Source organism: Prinia subflava, chromosome 1 (genome assembly GCF_021018805.1).
Source record: "Prinia subflava isolate CZ2003 ecotype Zambia chromosome 1, Cam_Psub_1.2, whole genome shotgun sequence".
Taxonomy (NCBI): domain Eukaryota; kingdom Metazoa; phylum Chordata; class Aves; order Passeriformes; family Cisticolidae; genus Prinia; species Prinia subflava.
The window spans coordinates 122489834-122507484 of record NC_086247.1 but is presented as its reverse complement, the minus strand read 5'-3'; the positions used below and the strand labels follow the sequence as shown (position 1 = coordinate 122507484).

Here is a 17651-nt window from a genome sequence, read left to right as displayed (position 1 = left end):
TGGTTGTAACAGGATAAACATCATATTAATAGGGCGTATGTCAGGTTTTGCTGAACAGTGCGCTCTCCCAGAAGGAGCAGGAGAGATAAAACAGAAAGCCCCTGATGGGTGGGTAGCACTGCCCTCAGGCACACCCTTCCCCCACCTAATTAAGAGCTCCCATTCCATTCAGCAGGCCATAATGGAGATTTTAATGAAAAGGGTCTGACTGTCCCTGGGGCAGCTGCATAATTAGTCCTGGAGTGCTGCTTTTCTGAGATAGCAGCCACAGCTTTGGCCAGCTTTGTATGGACCAAGAACCCACTCTGCAGTGGACAAAGGGATCCGTGGGATGCCCTGGCAAGCCGTGGTTTCCCAGCACAGGAACAGAGTGAACAGGAGCACTGCAACCATAAATGCCACTGAAAAAAGATGCTCCCTCCCCAATGTTTTATGCTAAACAGCCAATGTTTATTTGTGGCAACCTGTCAGCCCTGCAGCCAAACGACAAGTGGATGTTCCAGGCCTTGACATTAAGGTGGTTATGGGAACGGGGTGATTCTCTCCTCTCTGGTTTGTCTCAGCAGCCTGCTTTGTCTGCCAACCAGGTCACCTGCAACAAATGAAGAGATGGGTTAAAGTCAGTGTTTTCTCTGAGATGAAAGAAAATCACCATGGCATTAATGAGAGGCCCTGGTGTCCTGGGCACTGTGAGAGCACGCACAAACTGCCCCCTTCGTCAGCAACGAAACTGCAAGTGTGCTTAACCATGTTTCATGTGAGTGAGCTAATCATGCCAATCTGAAAACAACCTGCACAGAAATGTTGTGAAGGGAAGAGTCAAGTCGGTTTTCAGGGGAATTTCGGGGTTCTCTCAGCCCCAGAGGCTGCTCTGGGGGCAGAACAAAAAAATGGGAGGTGGCAGAGGCAGAGCTGTGTGTCTGAAGCCACAGGGATGGAAGGGGAACTTCTGAGAAGCTTCTGGTGTTACCGACCTGCTCCAATTTCCAGCCCATTATGCCTGGCTTTTGAGGGAGGAGCGAGGCAACAATTTTGCTGTGGAGCTTTTTGATAGTGCAGGATGGTGGGAAGTCTAAAAGGAAACTTCATGAAAATGTTGGACCAAATCCCAAATGGTGCTAAGCTAGCTAGAACTATTGGGATTTGGATGCACTCAGTGCTTCTCAAGCTTTAGTCTTCAGTGTTTGGGCACAAAAACTCAGTAAGCTTATATTTCAAAAAAAAAAAAAAAAAAAGGGAGCAAAAAGATGAAGTATTTTACTATCAATTTTATTGGAGGCTAGAGGGTATATAATTAGATATTAAAAAGAAAAAAACAAACCAACCTACATCTGCTATTCTGACTGACCTGGGAAATACTTTAAAAATTACTTTGGCTTCAGATCTAGCAAAAGCAATTGACACAGTGGTTGGCAAGCTGGCAGAGGAAAGACTGACTTCAATTTTTTAGGTGTCAGGTTTAACTCTTCTGTCACTCATAATTAATATCTCAAATTCAGGTATCTGATATAGTGAATATTTATTTTGTTATTTTATTAAGGCTTGAATCACTTCCACTTGCACTGGATGGATGTAGCCTATATGAAGATTCAGGTGTGACTGACGTGTTGTATTCTTTGGCTGTAATTCCTCCAGGACTGCATGGAGATTGCCAGTGCAATCAGGAGGTTCTGGCACATCAGTGAAGGGTCAAAGAAAAGCTCTTAGATGAGCTGCAATGAGTTGAAATGTTAGTATTGTAACAAAGAAACATGGAGTGTGGGCTAATGGTGTGGTTAAAACGTCTTTAGATCAGCCACAGTCTAAACTTCTCACTTCCTGTTTTTCACCAGGAAGTGCTTTGAAGGCAGATAATAATTTTCCATTATAACTCTCTTCTCTGATCTATCAGTGTCTCTCCACTGTCTTTGTGTATTTAGAACTTTAAAGACAGTTACAATCTGAAGTAGTCTGAAGACATATTTGCTAAACAGCAGCATAGCTGGAACCATTTTTCTGCCTAGTACTTCTGTCTTGTCCCTGATATATCTTGGATGTGTTTTATCCTAGGTCTCACTTTTACAGGGAACTTAAAGAGAGTCCAGGTGTCTTCTGAGCTATGTTTGTCTTTGTACGTGATAACACCCACAACCACAGATCACTTAACCCTGAGTTTATAATATTTTCATCAGCTTTAGAATCAAGACCTTAAATTTTAGAAGTTAATGGTGAAACCTCAATACATACCAAGTAATGACAATGATTTAACTGTTACCCTATTAAAAGTCACAATGACAATGCCTTAAGGACAACAAATTTATTTGATTTTGTGCAATAACCATATTGGCTGTTTTTCAACGGAATGTTTATCTAAGTAGCTGAGTGGTTCAGAACCTTGGGCAAACTCCTTGAGCAATACGTCATTCTGATTTCTGTGTCTTTGTCAGTGCTAAGCCAGCTCCAGCCATAGAAGAGCAAATCATTCCCCAAGGAATAATAGGAAATTCAATTAAAATTACTGGTGAACGTCCTACAAGGATGCTGGCTAATTTCCATGTTGCTCTCTATGGTTTTGACCAGGTAAAAGTAAGCTATATTTTTTTCCCCTTTTGTTCGCTTTAATTACTCCTTCCCCTGTGGGGAAAAGTGGTAGCGTTGATGACCATTCTATGGGAGACCAGGACTCGGGACCATTGTGATTCCAAGCTAACCCAACAGCTGCAGGCTGCCAGCCCTCTGTGCCCTGTACTGCCTCTGTGTTTCCCACCAGGGCAGGAGGAAAGGTGTGGTAATAGCACAAACATTTGTACTGTTCACTATAGGCAGGCACAGGTATGCTTACAAAGATGGAAAGAGCACTTATTGCACCAGCTTTGGCCAGTGGTGCACTTGGGAAAAAAGCCTCTACATGCTTTAAAGTCAGAGCTTTTCATTCGATGGTGCTCACATATTTTTTGCTGTGCTCTAAATTTGGGTTGACTAAATGCATGGTCATGACCATTCTCTCACAGAGAGGATTTACATACCTGGGTGTTCAGGCAATGGCTCAGTACCCTCTGTATGGATTCCTGCAGTCAGGCATAAAGAAAGGAATTAAAGAGCAAGGGTTATGTGCTGTTTGGTTTGTCTTTTGCTCTTTCCCTGTGTAAGGTTCTGCTTGGTGGGTGGAAAGAAGAAGGAAGAGAAAGCAGACATGAGAATGTGGAGAGCAGGGTCATCAGGGGTCGTGTGTGGGCTGCTTCCCTTCAGATCCCAGGTTATCCCTGTCTGCTACCCCAGGAACTTGTGGAAAGATCTTCAAGCCAGTGTGAGTCAGCTCCCCTGCAGCAGTGGCAGTGCTGGAGCAGTCAGCTTGTTCACATCAGCAAAGCAGACCCTGATGAAGGCAGCCCTAACTGCACACTCTCGCCTTCCAGCAAGGGATTCACACGTAGCTGCTCGAGCACAGCACACATGAGGGCAGAGCTGGGCTGTGGAAAGGGTGAGAGTTCCTTTGAAAAGGAATACTAGTCAACGCCGGGGGAAAAAGAAAAGAAAAAAAAAATTAAAAGAAAGAAGCTCTGTCAGAGCTATGAATGGATTGAGTTTGATGGTGTGGGATGATTGGGATGATTTGGAAAGATATTTGTGAGAAAGGAAGAATAGCTGCAGTTTTGTAGTTGAGCAGCTGGCTATTAATACAGGATTTTGGTCTTTTTTCAATATTTTTATGACTTACTTAGTAATACTTTTAATGGAAAACTGAAAAATTTAGACAGTTTTTTATAAAGGTGGTTCATATACATTGTTGTCCTGCTTCAGTCTGTGTTTAGTGAAAGGATATATATGTATATATCTGAATTAAATAATTTCTAAGCTTCATACTTTGGAGAACTCTCTTTTCTCACCCACTGTTCTGAGCCATGGGTGTTTGTGGCTTACCACAAATTCCTGTGCAGATACTGTCTTTAATATATTTCTGGTTAAAGTGTTCCCTTTTTTTTTTTTTTTTTTTTTTTTAATTACAATAAGAAAATCAAAGTATGCCTAATCCAGATGGAATACATTTCATGGGGTTTTGGTTTTATTCAGCGTAGAAATTTGTGTTGTATTTTTCATGGTTGAACTCAGCACTCTGGTTTAAGGAGGTTTTTTTGCTAGCCATAAAATCCTTCACCTTTGCCCAGATTCTGCTACATCTTGTCCAGCTCAGGATAATCTATTTCCTTTTGAAAGACAAGAGTTTATCCCTCTGGTGTTTCCTTCACACATCACTATTTTCAAGGATATTAAAATTAATTTTGTTATGTTTATTACTTCTTAAACTAAAGGATAAAATATAGAAACATGTCAGAGACATAAGGATTAATTTCTGCAGGTTTTACAGCCAAATGCCAAATAATTTAAAAACCAGCTGAAGCTCTGTGCTGAATATCATCTTGCTGAAATTCTCTACTAACACTATAAATATTGGAAGCAAAAAGAAAAATATTATACCTCAATTTCAAGCATGAGTCTTTGGGAAATGGTTTAAAATTTCAATGAGTTTGAAGGCTTTTTAATTAATGTTAATCTAGTAATTTTCCTACTTGGGGTAAAGTAGATTTAGCTAAGAAACTATAGTGGTTATCTGAGTAATATTTATAAACTTCTAGGTAAAGACTATTTTTGTTGGTTTCTGTAACACATCAGTGTCTACCACACAACAGTTCTCCTTTCCCGTGGGAGATTTGGGAATTAAAATGTCAGTATCGACAGTTTTCCATCTGGGAATTACTGCAAAAATTCCTGCCCAATAAATAGCCTCTGATTCTTTAGAAACCTGTTTCTCACTGTCCCTCCGACTCCTTTTCAGTGCCCTTTTGGCAGCTCCCGGCAAGACTGCGTGAGTTACTCCTGTTCTCTTTGACAGGATACCCTTGAACTGCAAGCCACAGAAGGGGAATTTAAAAGCATCCTTTTTCCGCAGTGCAATTTTCACATTTGCCTTCCTGGGAGGCTGAAGTTTGGCCCTCGGGGTTGGAAGGGAAGGTGCCCGATCAACACCCAAGATCTCCGTCTGTGTCGCAGTCCCCAGCAACTGTTCAGGGACCCACAGGAAGGTAAGAAGTGGTCAGGTAACCACACATCAGGGTAATTTCCACTCAATCACATGTTTATACTGAATAAGGGGACACAGTTCTTTTCCTGAAGCTGTTATTTAAGTAGCTGGCGTTTTAAGATGCTGTTGGTGAGTATGAAAATAAACCAGATCAAAGGAGGTAGGGGGTTGTGGTTTTTTTCTGGCAGTGGATGCTTGAACTTTGTAATATAGGTCAAACCAGTTCCACATCAGTAGCTAAGGGGGAAAAAATGCCCTTCATTATGTTAACAAAAACAGGGGTTTACATGTGCATATATGCCAAATTCATTAGGCAGGTAATGAAGCATTTGCACAAATGTAATTACAAACAGCAATTCTGACAGTTCATAACACTGCATTAATAATCACTACAATTAGTTCTGATGATGGAAGCAATTTACAGCACGTCACATGTATAAATAATGGTGCATTTCCTGAATGTGTCATTATTATGTATTAAGGATGCCACCTTGTTTTGACTTTCTCAGTAATGTTCCCCTTGAGTCAAAGTTAAGGATACAAGAGTGATTTTTTTCCAGAGCTACAGCATATTTCATACTTGTATAGTTTAAATACTGAGTTGAAGCCATTTGTGTAAGTTCTGTGTGTGAAAATGTGAAACGCCTAAATAAAAGACAGTAATTATTTGTTACTGAATGATATAGGATATTATTGAATAGATCCTCCCATTTTAGTAATTTAAATACATTTCAGAGATATTTATAAAGAGAAAAAAGAGACAGAAGTGTCACCCCTTGATGATATGGTTTTCTCCATATCTCCCAGCTTGTATTTACTCTGAGAAATTAATTTTCTCTTTGTCTTCATAGCCCTACTAACCTTTATTTAGTTAGTAGGACCTCAAGCTGTTTTTCCTTTTTGTGGTACTTGGTGTCATAGTGAAATAATTGCTCAATTTTATTATGATGATTTAATAATGCTTCCCATTTAGAAAACAAGTCTATGAAATCAGCTTTTTCCAACCCTTAGTTTTCTTTGCTAATAAATCTTGTTGCTTTAAGCTGTTCTTTTCAAACCACAATTCATAAGCTGGATAATTCATTTTTCTAATTAATGAGAGGGAGGTTTCTGATGGCAGGGAATACTGGAAAGGTCTTTAAGAGCAAGAATTATTTCTTCTCTCCTCTTGGTTATATTGCTTATTGGCCTTTCTCATTGTACTACTTAGTGATTCATTACCCTGTGGCTTCACAAGGGTTGTTTAACATGGATATTGGAGAGAGAAATAAGACAATAGGTTTTTTAAAATGTGAGTTCCTATGTATATATGCAAGTCTATGACCTTGTGCATATACCCATACATATATATAAAATCATATGTATATAATCTTCCAATTTATTGTCCTTTGGGAACAACTTCCTGAAGACAATTAAGCATTGACCAGAAAGCATAAACTGGGGAACCTGAGCTAGCTCATCAGCTACTGGAAATTGCCATAACTCTGTTATAACTTCCACCAGTTTATAGTGTTTTCCCAGGAATATTTAATCTTGTATCTCAGTTTTTCCTGCTGCTAAGACAAACTCCAGCACACCAACGTGCAGTACTTAAGAACTCTTCACATGAAGTACGAGATGACTGATCCTGCCTCGTTGTCTCACTCTTACTCTCTACCTTCTGATCCCCACACACGTGTTCAAGGTGTTGTCATTGGATGTTGTTCTGGAGGGAAGCAGATTCTGCCCTCTTCATTATCCACCCACCCAGCAACAGCTCTGTGGGTTTTTTGGGTACAACAGACCAGTTTTGTATAGAGTACAATGGCAATTATGTGAACCTGACAGCCCAAAATATTTCTAATGCAAACTCCGCAGTTTTCTCACACTCACAAAAAATGTCCCTTTTATATCACCAGCTCTGATTATCGCAGTATAATCGATGTCCCAGAAGTGTGCAGCTGAATGAGCTTGTACTGCATTAGAATATTGATATACTCTTCCAAAAGACAAAGAAAAAGCTATTTCTTGAGATAAATATATATGAAATTAGAAAAACGTTAAATGCGTTTTTGTTGCCGACAAAGGGAAAAGTAGGTTTATTGTGACTGCAAGAACGTTTCGTTCTAAATCCAAGTTGCTGGCATTTTTCACAGAGGTTCTCTGAGCAGCCTTCTCATCATAAGCATGCAGCACGGCATATTATATTCCAGTGCCTTTTTTTTAAATTCTTTTTTCATTTTCTTTGAACCAATTTAAAATAAAGATGGATTAAAATTTCACATAATCAAATTCCTGCATACAAGTTTATGTAGCAAGCAGGCTGGAATAGCTGCAGCTATTTTACTTGTTCTGTTCTGTCACATCATGCAATATTTAAAGCCTATAATTAAGTTTTTACTGAAACTGTTGGGAGGCAAATACTGCCCCCAAGGGTGTAAAGGTTCCTGTCTGCAAAGGTTTCATCACAAACTGGCATATTTTGCAAAACAAAGGGGAGCAAAAAGAAACTTCAAATGCTGTGAAGCCAAATAAAACAGAAAGACAGTTGTTCCTTGAATAAAATGTTTTACCACCCTTAACCACATGCTTTCTCTGTGGCATTATGACTCAATTCTACAATAAACTTAATGCTTATATGATGTAGCAATAATGGGATTAATATTAATTCAATTTTTACCGAAGTTCTTGAATACTTCCCAATTTCAAATAATGTAGAATTTCAGTAACTAAATGTTCCCTAGTGAGGAGATATAAAAGACTGCAATCAGATACAAGTTTTTTATTTCTCCTCCAAGAAAGGCACAGTAGGTTACCTTCCTGTCACTCATGAGGATTATGTCTTTAAAGATCTGTATGGGAAAATACATGCACTTGTTCATGAATTTATGTTCTCTCATATCATGTGGTGTTTTGAAAACGTGGTTTTCTTTAAAGTTTTTTTTTTTTTTATAGTGGATAAGGCAGAAAACATAAAGCTTGGATAATACAGTAAAATTTTTGAATTTTAGTCACAAATTTGCTATTTTTTCTCAGATACTTCTCACTGGACTGAAATAAAAGAAACTTTTAATGTTATTTGCTGAACAAACCAAACCCAGCAGTGCAAATATATAACCATGAAGCTTTCTGAAAGGAAACAGTTGGATTTCTTTCATGTCTCTCAACAGCGTTTACTCTTTGGTTTGTCCTTTAAGCAGCTAACTTGTTTTATTCAGTGATGCATCCTGTTCATTCCTCAGATGGGTTCCACAGGAAGACTTGCATAACCTCCTTGGTGAGATCATGCAAGGTGGCCACATCACGGGTGCCTGGGACTGCAGGCTCTGCTGGATCTGTCTGCAAGAATTCCTCAGCCCAGTCCTGCTGAGAACTTCCACAAGTGCCTAAAGCTCCTGAACAGGTACAGAGTGTGTTTAACCCAAAGGAAAGAGAAGACCACATGCTTTCTCATCCAGGCAGCCTCACCTGTAGCAAGGTCTTGTCTGGCTGTGGGGGAATAAATTTGTCGATGATTTATCATGAGCAGATTTTGGCTGAGAGGGTTTGTGAGTTGGCACACTGCTTGTCTGCTTTTGCAAGTGCCATTGAATTCAGTACCTCATAACACTGCTTGTATGGTGAGTTTAATGACATTGGATACACTTAGGTTTCCATTTTCCTTGGAAAACTATTTTAAGGTGCTTCCTTTTGGAAAATTTTGGGTACGCATGGGTGAGTATCTCTTATGGAAGAGATACTCAGGTGAGTCTTATTGACTCACCAGTTTCAGCAGTCCAGAATGGCACTAACCTCAGAACTTACACTTACTCTTTGCACATTTTCTTCCTCAAAAAAAAAAAGGAAATGTTATACATTTCCTTGCATGTCACTCTTTCTAAAATAGGGAAAATAGCTTGTAAGACTGTTTTTAATTTTCCACTACCATCTCAAACATCTGTTTCTGTAGCTTGGTCAGGTTATCACCAGCTGACATATACTGAATTATTCAAATTTCATTATTGAGTTTTCATCCTGAACAGCAGTGTAGGTGAAGCATCCATGACTCCAAAGGGCCAGATTGCCAAAAGTTGCTTCTAATCAGCAGCAAATGCTAAAATTTTTGAGGCTACAAAAAGAAAATGTTGCTTTAACTTTAGTTCTAAGAAGTTTTGCATTGAAAGTGCTTTAATCCATTTTCATATACACAGTTATAACAAATGTGGATGTTTATACAGGGGTGTGTGTATATATGTACACATATATATAATATAGATATATAATATAGATATTACATATATGTATTTATATATATATATATATCAATATTAAGAAACCTATCTGCTTCTCCTTAACTGCTGAAGAAGCCACTTTAGAGAACTGATTGTACACAATTTGCTAAAAACAGCCAGGACACTTTTCAAACACCCTTTCCAGACTTGTTATTTTTCATTGTCCAAAGGCAAAAAGCTCATTTATGAGAAAAAAAAAATAAAAATGATCATGTTACATGTGAGCAGGCCATTTGTGGAGCCGGGCTAAGCTTGGAGAAGTGTCCCTGTCACCCCTGGCCGTGGGTTGAAGCCTGCCTTTTGGCTGTGAGCGAGAGGAGCGGGCTGGTGCCTCCTTGGTCCCAAAGAAGTGGATTTCGTGTGTCAAAGAGCCACACTCAGCTGAAGGCAATTGGAAGTAACTGCTCAGAAGAAGATGCCCAAGAGTAAGTTGCCATGGAGATGGAAAGGCTAAACACCACTGTACTCCTGACCTCGAAAGAGGCTGATTTCTCCACATGACAGCTGAGGTCATGGGAGCACGGTGGGAAGCTCATCCTGCCAGCTCCAGCTCTGCCTCTAGCCTATGGATAAGTAAAGAATTACTGCTTTACTACTTTAGGTAGTCCATTAACCTTCACAAGCCTGAACTTTCATTCAAATAATTGCAAAATAAGTATAGGTGGTGAAACCTGAACAGAATCACTGCTATTTTTATGCCCTTTGGAAAGTTTAGGGACCCAACCCTTATAGTGGATCCACTGGTATTTTAAACAGTGAGGTATTTTTCTTAGCTTCTTTCTGTAACTGGAAAAAGCTGAAGCCTAGAATTACCAGCAAAACCAGAAAATCATTCAGTGACTGGCAGCCAAATGAATGTAAACAGGATGGTCCTTCATCAGCGGTGGGGCTTTGTATTCACTGGGGAAATTTCCTTCTCTTTTTAACTTCTTTCCTTATGATGAGTTCTCTTAGCTACAGATTCATTCCACAGGGCCCATTAGAATAACCCACTACGCATCAGCTTTGACAGACCTCACCCAGGAACAGTTATAAAGACAGAAGGGCAGAAAGTTCCAGCTACATACCCCAGTGACCCACAGCCTGCCTCTGTGCACGACTCCCACGGACGCAGTAAAACCTGATTTAAGTGCCAGCAGAGAGACTGGTAAGTACAGATTGTCTGACAGAATTGATCTTCCACTCGAGGTAAATAACAGGGCTTTTTTCAAAAACTCAGCACTACTTCAAAGTGGTGTCTTAAGATACAGCTTATTGTGGGTGAGGTTAGTGGTGCAAGTTCAGGCACAGGTAAATGGCTGGTTGCAGAACCAAAATGACTTCAGAAATAAGTGCTTGCTGGTGTTATTTTGAGCAGTAGCTTGTTGTAGACTGTTCTAAATGCCAGAAGCTCTTAAATGTTATTGTGATTTTGTGGAGTGGACCCTGCATTAGGAAGAAATAGCTTTTGTGAAAAGTACCACTTAGAGCTAGAAATATTTTTCAGCAAAAACAACTTCAAGCCTCGTTTAAATTGCAGACAGCTCCATGACAATAAGTTCAAAGAAATTCTTTGAATTCAGTGAAATTCTTACAGCACAGGAGTTGGGGAAGTCTAGAAAATAAATGTGACAGCTACAGCTTTTATTCTTATTTTATTCATTACTTTTTATTTTATTTAGGAGGTCAGCCCACTGAGGGTACACCTCACCAAAGTCCTGTCCACATAAATCTTGATCTGTTCTGTCAAGTCTTATCTTAAATATCCTTACAGAGTTAGGGTCTTCCTGCTCTATAGGAACAGTGCAGTTAATAGTATTTGGCTCAATATTCAGCTGACTGAGACTGTAATTTTTTATCCTGTTAAAATTATCACCACTGTCTATCTCACTGAGGCCAAAGCAGCAGTACAAATCCCCATGCAAGACTCCTACACTTGGAGAGATGCAGTGGAGTAGCAGAATGGCATAAGAAATTTTGCTTGGCTGCTGAGGTGATGCAGAGTCTCAGTACTTAAAATACACTTGCCTCAGGAGTGACAGTCCTTAAAATAAATGCAAAGCATCCTCATGAAGTAAGAAGCAACCCTGCAGAAAATGGAAGTGTCCAGAAATTATGCAAATACTAACTAAGATGGAAATACTTTGGTAACCCTGTTCCATTGTATCAGAACATGCAGGTCTCATGTCCAGAGACTTCAAATAAATTTCTGAAACTTTGTAGAATTTTTCCTGGTGTCAGCATTACCAATAACATTTTTGATTCTTTTCCCACAGCTTGAAGGGGAACTTGGCATCATGTTTCTTGGCCCCACCAAATCTGGATTATGATGGATACCATAAATACATAGATGAAAAGCTTCCATCTGACAGCCCTGCACTATATGGACTGCACCCCAATGCTGAGATGTGATTCTTGACAACATCTGATAATCTCTTCAAAACTCCTTTGGAAAAGCAACCCATGTATACATGGGAGAGGGATCAGGCCAGTCTACAATGAAAGAGGTGAAATTCTTCATCCATTGTGTTGTCAGTGCTGTTAATGACAGGTGAAATACACATCCTACCATCCTACTGTGTTTTCTCAGCAATAGATCTAATTTCAAGGGGCGGGGGGGAATGGTGTCAAATTAGAAAAGATCAGATGAGTGTTAATGGTTGTGATAATGCACCAACCTGCATACAAGGGGTAATGCACTAGAATGCACTAGGAAGACATTTGGACCAATTTCTTTTTCACATTGAATGTATTGTGGAGTGAGAAACAAGGTCTGGATCTATCTTGCTTTTTTTTTTTTTTTTTTTTTTTTTTTTTTTTTTTTTTTTTTGGCTACTTTTATAAGCAAGTACAGCAACAATAAATTACTAGAAAAAAGGCATGGTTGAATTGGTGGGACTAGTCTTGACCTCTGTCTTTTGTTCCCAACTCCTGCATGATAGAACTCCTTAGGGTAGCTTTTCTATGCCTCCTCACTTGTGCCAAGCACAGTAAGTCCCTCCTAGCCTGCAGTCCTGACTTTTTCTGCTGCATTCACAGCACAGCCTAGCAGTAGTGTGCAGGTTTTCCATGCCAGGAAGAGCAGCCCAAGCACAGGCTCTCCCACTGCTTCCCTCTCTGGGCACTTGATCTGAGCAGGAGCCTTTTGGCTGCTCCAAGACTTCCCTTGCAAGCAGTAGAGGAAGGAGAGGTTTCCAGGGAGTTTTAGTTTTTGGGTAGTCTGAAGAGGTGAATCCAGGCCAAGGATTTTGGTGTCTGGCCATCTCTTAGCCTCAGCACCTCACCACAGAACCTGGAACCTAGCAGAACAATAACATTAATACTGATAATCAGATGCTGGGTTAAAGGGACCAAGCCTAATACCAGGATAAACTTTATCACTTAATATGGAGTTGACTGGGATATTGTAGTTCTGTTCATAGTCAAGATATGCAGATACATTAGTATAGCCAAACTCATTCCAGAAAAATTTAAAAGGATGGGCTTTAAGCATAGAACATCACTTGTGCTGTGCTGAAGAGATTAAATAAATAAAGGAGCAGGGAAGGAAAATGTAATCACAAATCTCAGCTAGTTGTGTTTTCAGATCTTGCCATCTTCTGCATCTTCCTTTTTGAGTGTAGACCTGAGAAATTATGCCCAGATGCCCCAAAGCCTGGCATATGATAAGACCGAGTCTTCAGCTCCTTATCCTTACCAGAGTTAATTAAAGTCACCTGTGACTGCCACTCTGGTTCTTCATCTCTCCATCCCTTTCTGTTCTCCCTCCTTTTCCTCTGAGCACTCTATTTTTTTTTCCTCTTATCACTATCAGATCATGGAGGTTTTGCAGGAGGAAATGTGACAGCTCTGCTTGCAAGTAGCCAAACATTGCTTCATCTCCTGGGGGGAGCTTGTGCTTTTCATGCTCAGTTCCCATCCACTTTAGGGAGTCTGGACTATAACATATGGCATTCATCATTAAGTCTGCCAAAGCTAACACTGAAACAGAGGCTGAGCTGCATTAATGCTGTGATTTCAATTCCTGCTCATTAGCACTGTTATGAATTGTTCTTCGTTTATGTTCTGTCTCGGTTCCAGAGCAGGCCTGCAAGGAGAGAGGCTCTTTTTGGGGCAAGGCATGTGTGTGCCTGTGCTATGTTTTGCCTAATGCCTGAGACAAGCAAGGACTGTGGGTGGTGGAGGCGGTGCTGGAAGCTATTAGGTACTATAGAAATACAAACTAGTGACCACACTTGACTGAAAATCAAGACAATTACAGGGTGTATCCTAGTAACAGCAGTCATCCCAAGTCCAAGGACAATGTGTTAGTAGGCTTCAAGGGTCAATGTTACCTGAAAAAGTAAAGCTAAGTAGAAGCTGCTAAGTGTTAATTGGTTTGCAGTCATTCCTCTCAGTACTGTAGCCAAGAAGAAAGACAAGGTGATGGAGGGAGCATCTCTGGTTTTTATCTAAGAAAATGAGATATTTGTGCTCTTCTGAAGAAATCAGACTTGAAAGTAGATGAGTCAGAAAGAGTCGATTGCTGGGATTTCTATTGTTGTATTGTTCTGGACAGGTTAAGAATGTTCTGGATGATATTCTGGAAATGCTTCCTGAGAAGCTTCACATAGCAGAAATCATGCAGGAAGACTACTGTCTGGTGACCCTATGCTCTCTTGTTTGCCTCAAAGAGTACGGCGATGAACTTTTTCCTTCCAGAGATCTGTAGGTCTTTTAAACAGCTGGACCTCAGTCTGAAGGCAAATTACTTACTTCAGGGCTTTTTGTAGCTTTTTTTTTGGAAATGAAAGAACAGTTATTCTTTATGCTTTTTATTTTTCTCCAAAGGGGGGCTGATGTTTTCTGCTCACATGGAAGTGCTGCAATGCACATTCTTCTGTGATGTTGTGCCAGACACATGGACTAAACCCACATATCCATCCACACACAGCCTTGTCCTCTGCTAAGTACCCCACAGTGACAAGGTTTAGCTACTATGCAGAGCTATTGCAGGGATTTAAGCCCAGCAGCCTTGTCCCATAGAGTTTGTCCTAATAAAAGTCAGTTTTCCTTTGAAGTGGGTTTTGTAGAAACACCAAGCACTTGCTAAAGCACAGGCTCTGTCACCTCCCTTTGTCCCACTAGGTGCGTTCAGCATCTTGTGGGATTCCTTTCCCTTAGCCTGCCACCAGCAATGGTTAGACATGGATGAAGGCATTGGTTTTGATCCCTCATGGCAATATATGCTGCATTATGCCATTATTTAGAGCCTCTGCTAGAATCCTTTATGTTCCTGATTTGCACTTTGCTCTGGCTTATTGGAAGTTTAAATATGAAGTTTAAATACCAATGAAGATGGTATCAGACAATTTGCATTTACGAAGCCATCAGCTGTTTGCAAATCCTGGCAGTTTCTTGTGGTGATGTTCAGGTTTCTCCCCAAGACAGTGGATTTAACAGGACTGGAGCATACTCACATTCTCTGCAGCCAGCAACCCATCATCCCGCGCTGATCACCTCCTGCAACTGATTTCAGACATACTCACATGAGGAGAACAACAAAATCCAGTGAAACAATCACCTTATACTTAAGCTTATACTTTCTGGTGACTTCAGCAATGTACTTTTTCTGTAGACAAAAGGACTTTTCACACTTGAAATCTGTAGTTTATTTTGTCTGAAAAAGCAGTTCACATACAGTTAAAGCAGGAGCTATTGATGCCTCTCTTTTAGGGTTACTGATTTTCTCATAAGGTGCCGAGAAGTTGACATCTGGACACAGGACCTTGTGCTGCCAGCAGTGGTGGGGGTTTCTGTCTTGTTCCATCCTCAGTGCTTTGTGACAGGTCAGCAGTGATGGGTATAGGGACCAAGCATATGGTTTCAATGCCAGACATTTTTCTTTAACTGTTGGTGTTAGCTATGCTTGTGATGCTGTTTGGAGAGTTCATCACAGCTTAAGTAAAAAGATAAAAATCACCTTAACATCAGAATAATCCTTTCCTGAAAGCAGGGGGAACAATCTAAACTTGTCTTCAGGCTACTCAGAAGTGTGAAGACAAAGCAGCTAAAGAAATAAAAGCTTGAGTTTTATAGTTTAAAAAATGTTTAAGAGTTGGACTCGATGATTCTTGTTGGTCCCTTCCCACTCAGAATATTCTATGAATCTGTCAATGTATGTTTGCATTAACTCTGAACACCACAGGAGTGCTTGGTAACAGTGTAGCTCAAATTCTGCATGGTCACCAATGGCATTGAGCTAAATGCTTCAGTTCAGAACGCTTGGCTAGCAGAAAGGTGGCCAGGAACTCCTCACAGGGCACTGGCAGGGCTGCCATCATTCTCTGGAGAAGGGCAGACCCCACACAGTCTCAGGCTTGAGCATGATGGCCCAAGTGGCTGACTGTTCTGACATTAAAATTACTGTCAGGGTATTGAATTATTGAAATGACTTTTTTTTCTTTTTAAGCTGTAATGCAGAATAGGAACAACTGGATTTTGGATAACGTGTGCTCGACTGCAGATGTTACCAAAAAGACCAAAGAGGAGTACGGCCAGCCAGAAACAGAAGGAGGCTGTATCTCTGTGCCTTCCACACAAGGTAAGAAATAAACATAAACTGCTTGTTCTCCTAGTTCAGGGGCTCTATTAGGCAGTTAAGTTGCATCAGGAGTTGCACTAAAGCATTGTGACCCTATGAACAGCACCAAGCTTAGGCATGGTGCAAAACTGCTGGCACTTGTCACTGTAACTAAATTTCATACCAGCTTGGTGTTCTAATAATTTAATGTACTTCCTGCATTTAAATAACTGCTTAGTATGTGAACAAGGTCTGCATTGTAATAAAGCAGCAGCTCTAATCCAACTGAGGTTCAGAAGTTTAAAGACTATTCCAGAAAGTATAACTTTCACAAAAACGAACTTCTAGAATTTTTTGCAGCTCTCAGAGGTGCAGAATAGGATTAGTATTTACGTGTTGACAACGTAGGTCAAGTATTCTACTCAACAGGAATTTGAAAAAAACCCTCAAAACCTAACCCCCACAAAAACCACTGACCAACCTACCAACCCCTCAAACCCATAAACAAACAAAAAACCCACAAAAATTTTATCCTGTTTTTTTCTTCTACCTTGACTGAAATTTCCCAATTCTAAATAAACAAATATGAAGAATTAGGAATGTTTTATTTGCTGGGTCATGTTTATAAAGCTTTTGGGAAGACATACCAAGAATAAAGGAAGTACTTGAAAACACCTGTATTGTGGGTCCCTTCCAACTCAGAAGACTCAGTGATTCTGTGATTAGCAGGAGGTATAATGAGGTATAATTACATGGGCAAAGTCTCAGAATTAAAAGAGAAGTTTTCATCTGGATTTTCAAGCAGTCAGTTATTGCAGTAGCTGTAATAAGGTTGTAGGCTGTCCCTGAATGGAAACCATGTTCACCTTTTGAGCTGCAACCCCTCTTTTAACAACCTTTGCATGATAAACACTATTTTTTTTCTTTTGAATCTGTATCTTCCTGAGAATGAAGATAAAAACCTAGTTCAGGAACGACAATTCAGGCCTGCCGTCAACATGAGATTTTAGTTTTAACTTGGAAAAGCTGTCAACAAAGTTACAGCTCATTAGAGAAAGGTGAGTGACTCCCAGTGGCAGTAAGAGAAACACCACCGTTACTCATACTCTTCACCAGACCCAACTATAATAAAAGGAAAGCCACTCTTTTGGAAAGGAGTTGCTACTACAGCAGGTAAACCCCAAGGGGAATGGCAAAGGTGTCATTTGAATGTTTTGAAATGGGGGCATCAACTTTTCAGAGTTTTTTTTTTTTACACATCTGTCAGTCCAAGAGCAATACAGTTCATTCCTCCTCTGGAGATGAGGGAAGAATCAAGGAGTGAGTGCAGTGTGGGCTTGTGTTGGTGTTTGCACATGTATAGTCCAGACAGATGCTATGTACTCATCTCTGCATTCATACAAAGAGATGATGCACAGCAGGCCAACAAAATCTAAATCTAAATCAACCAAATCTGAAGTCTACACTACATCTGTATGTTCAAACGTAGCCTTAATTATTTAGCAACTGTTTAAACACAAATGATTCTGGTCTTGCATGACAGAACATGACATAAAGCAGGTGCTACTATTACAGCAGGCACCACACAGGACATCCAGTGGGGCCCAGCAGAAGCATGGTTCAGGAACTGACTTCAGCAATGCCAGACATGTTTTTAAAGGCTACTCCAGTGGGTCAAAAGGAAACTAAGCATGTTTATGAATGTCCAGCCAATAAAAGCAAAAGCAGGAGGACAACTTATGTTTTGACTTTCAAGCTGAAAATCCAGCAGTCAGGTAAATGGCTTCTGGCAGGAATAACT

General features: G+C 40.2%; 1 long non-coding RNA gene across 50 annotated transcripts in view; it reads left to right on the top strand.

The window, feature by feature from the left end:
* LOC134557645 (uncharacterized) overlaps nt 1-17651 on the top strand; it is a 128625-nt gene that overhangs the window by 108560 nt on the left and 2414 nt on the right. For 43 of the 50 annotated variants that reach the window (XR_010082171.1, XR_010082105.1, XR_010082096.1 and 40 more), the window contains 7 exons: nt 4928-5060; nt 8281-8441; nt 9538-9734; nt 10283-10456; nt 11565-11795; nt 15740-15871; nt 16798-16908. This is a non-coding gene — a long non-coding RNA (uncharacterized LOC134557645). Of the gene's footprint in view, nt 1-587; nt 758-2426; nt 2560-4870; nt 5061-8280; nt 8442-9537; nt 9735-10282; nt 10457-11564; nt 11796-15739; nt 15872-16797; nt 16909-17425; nt 17626-17651 lie in introns of all 50 variants that reach the window. The other 7 variants (XR_010082155.1, XR_010082160.1, XR_010082164.1 and 4 more) reach the window with 7 other exon arrangements.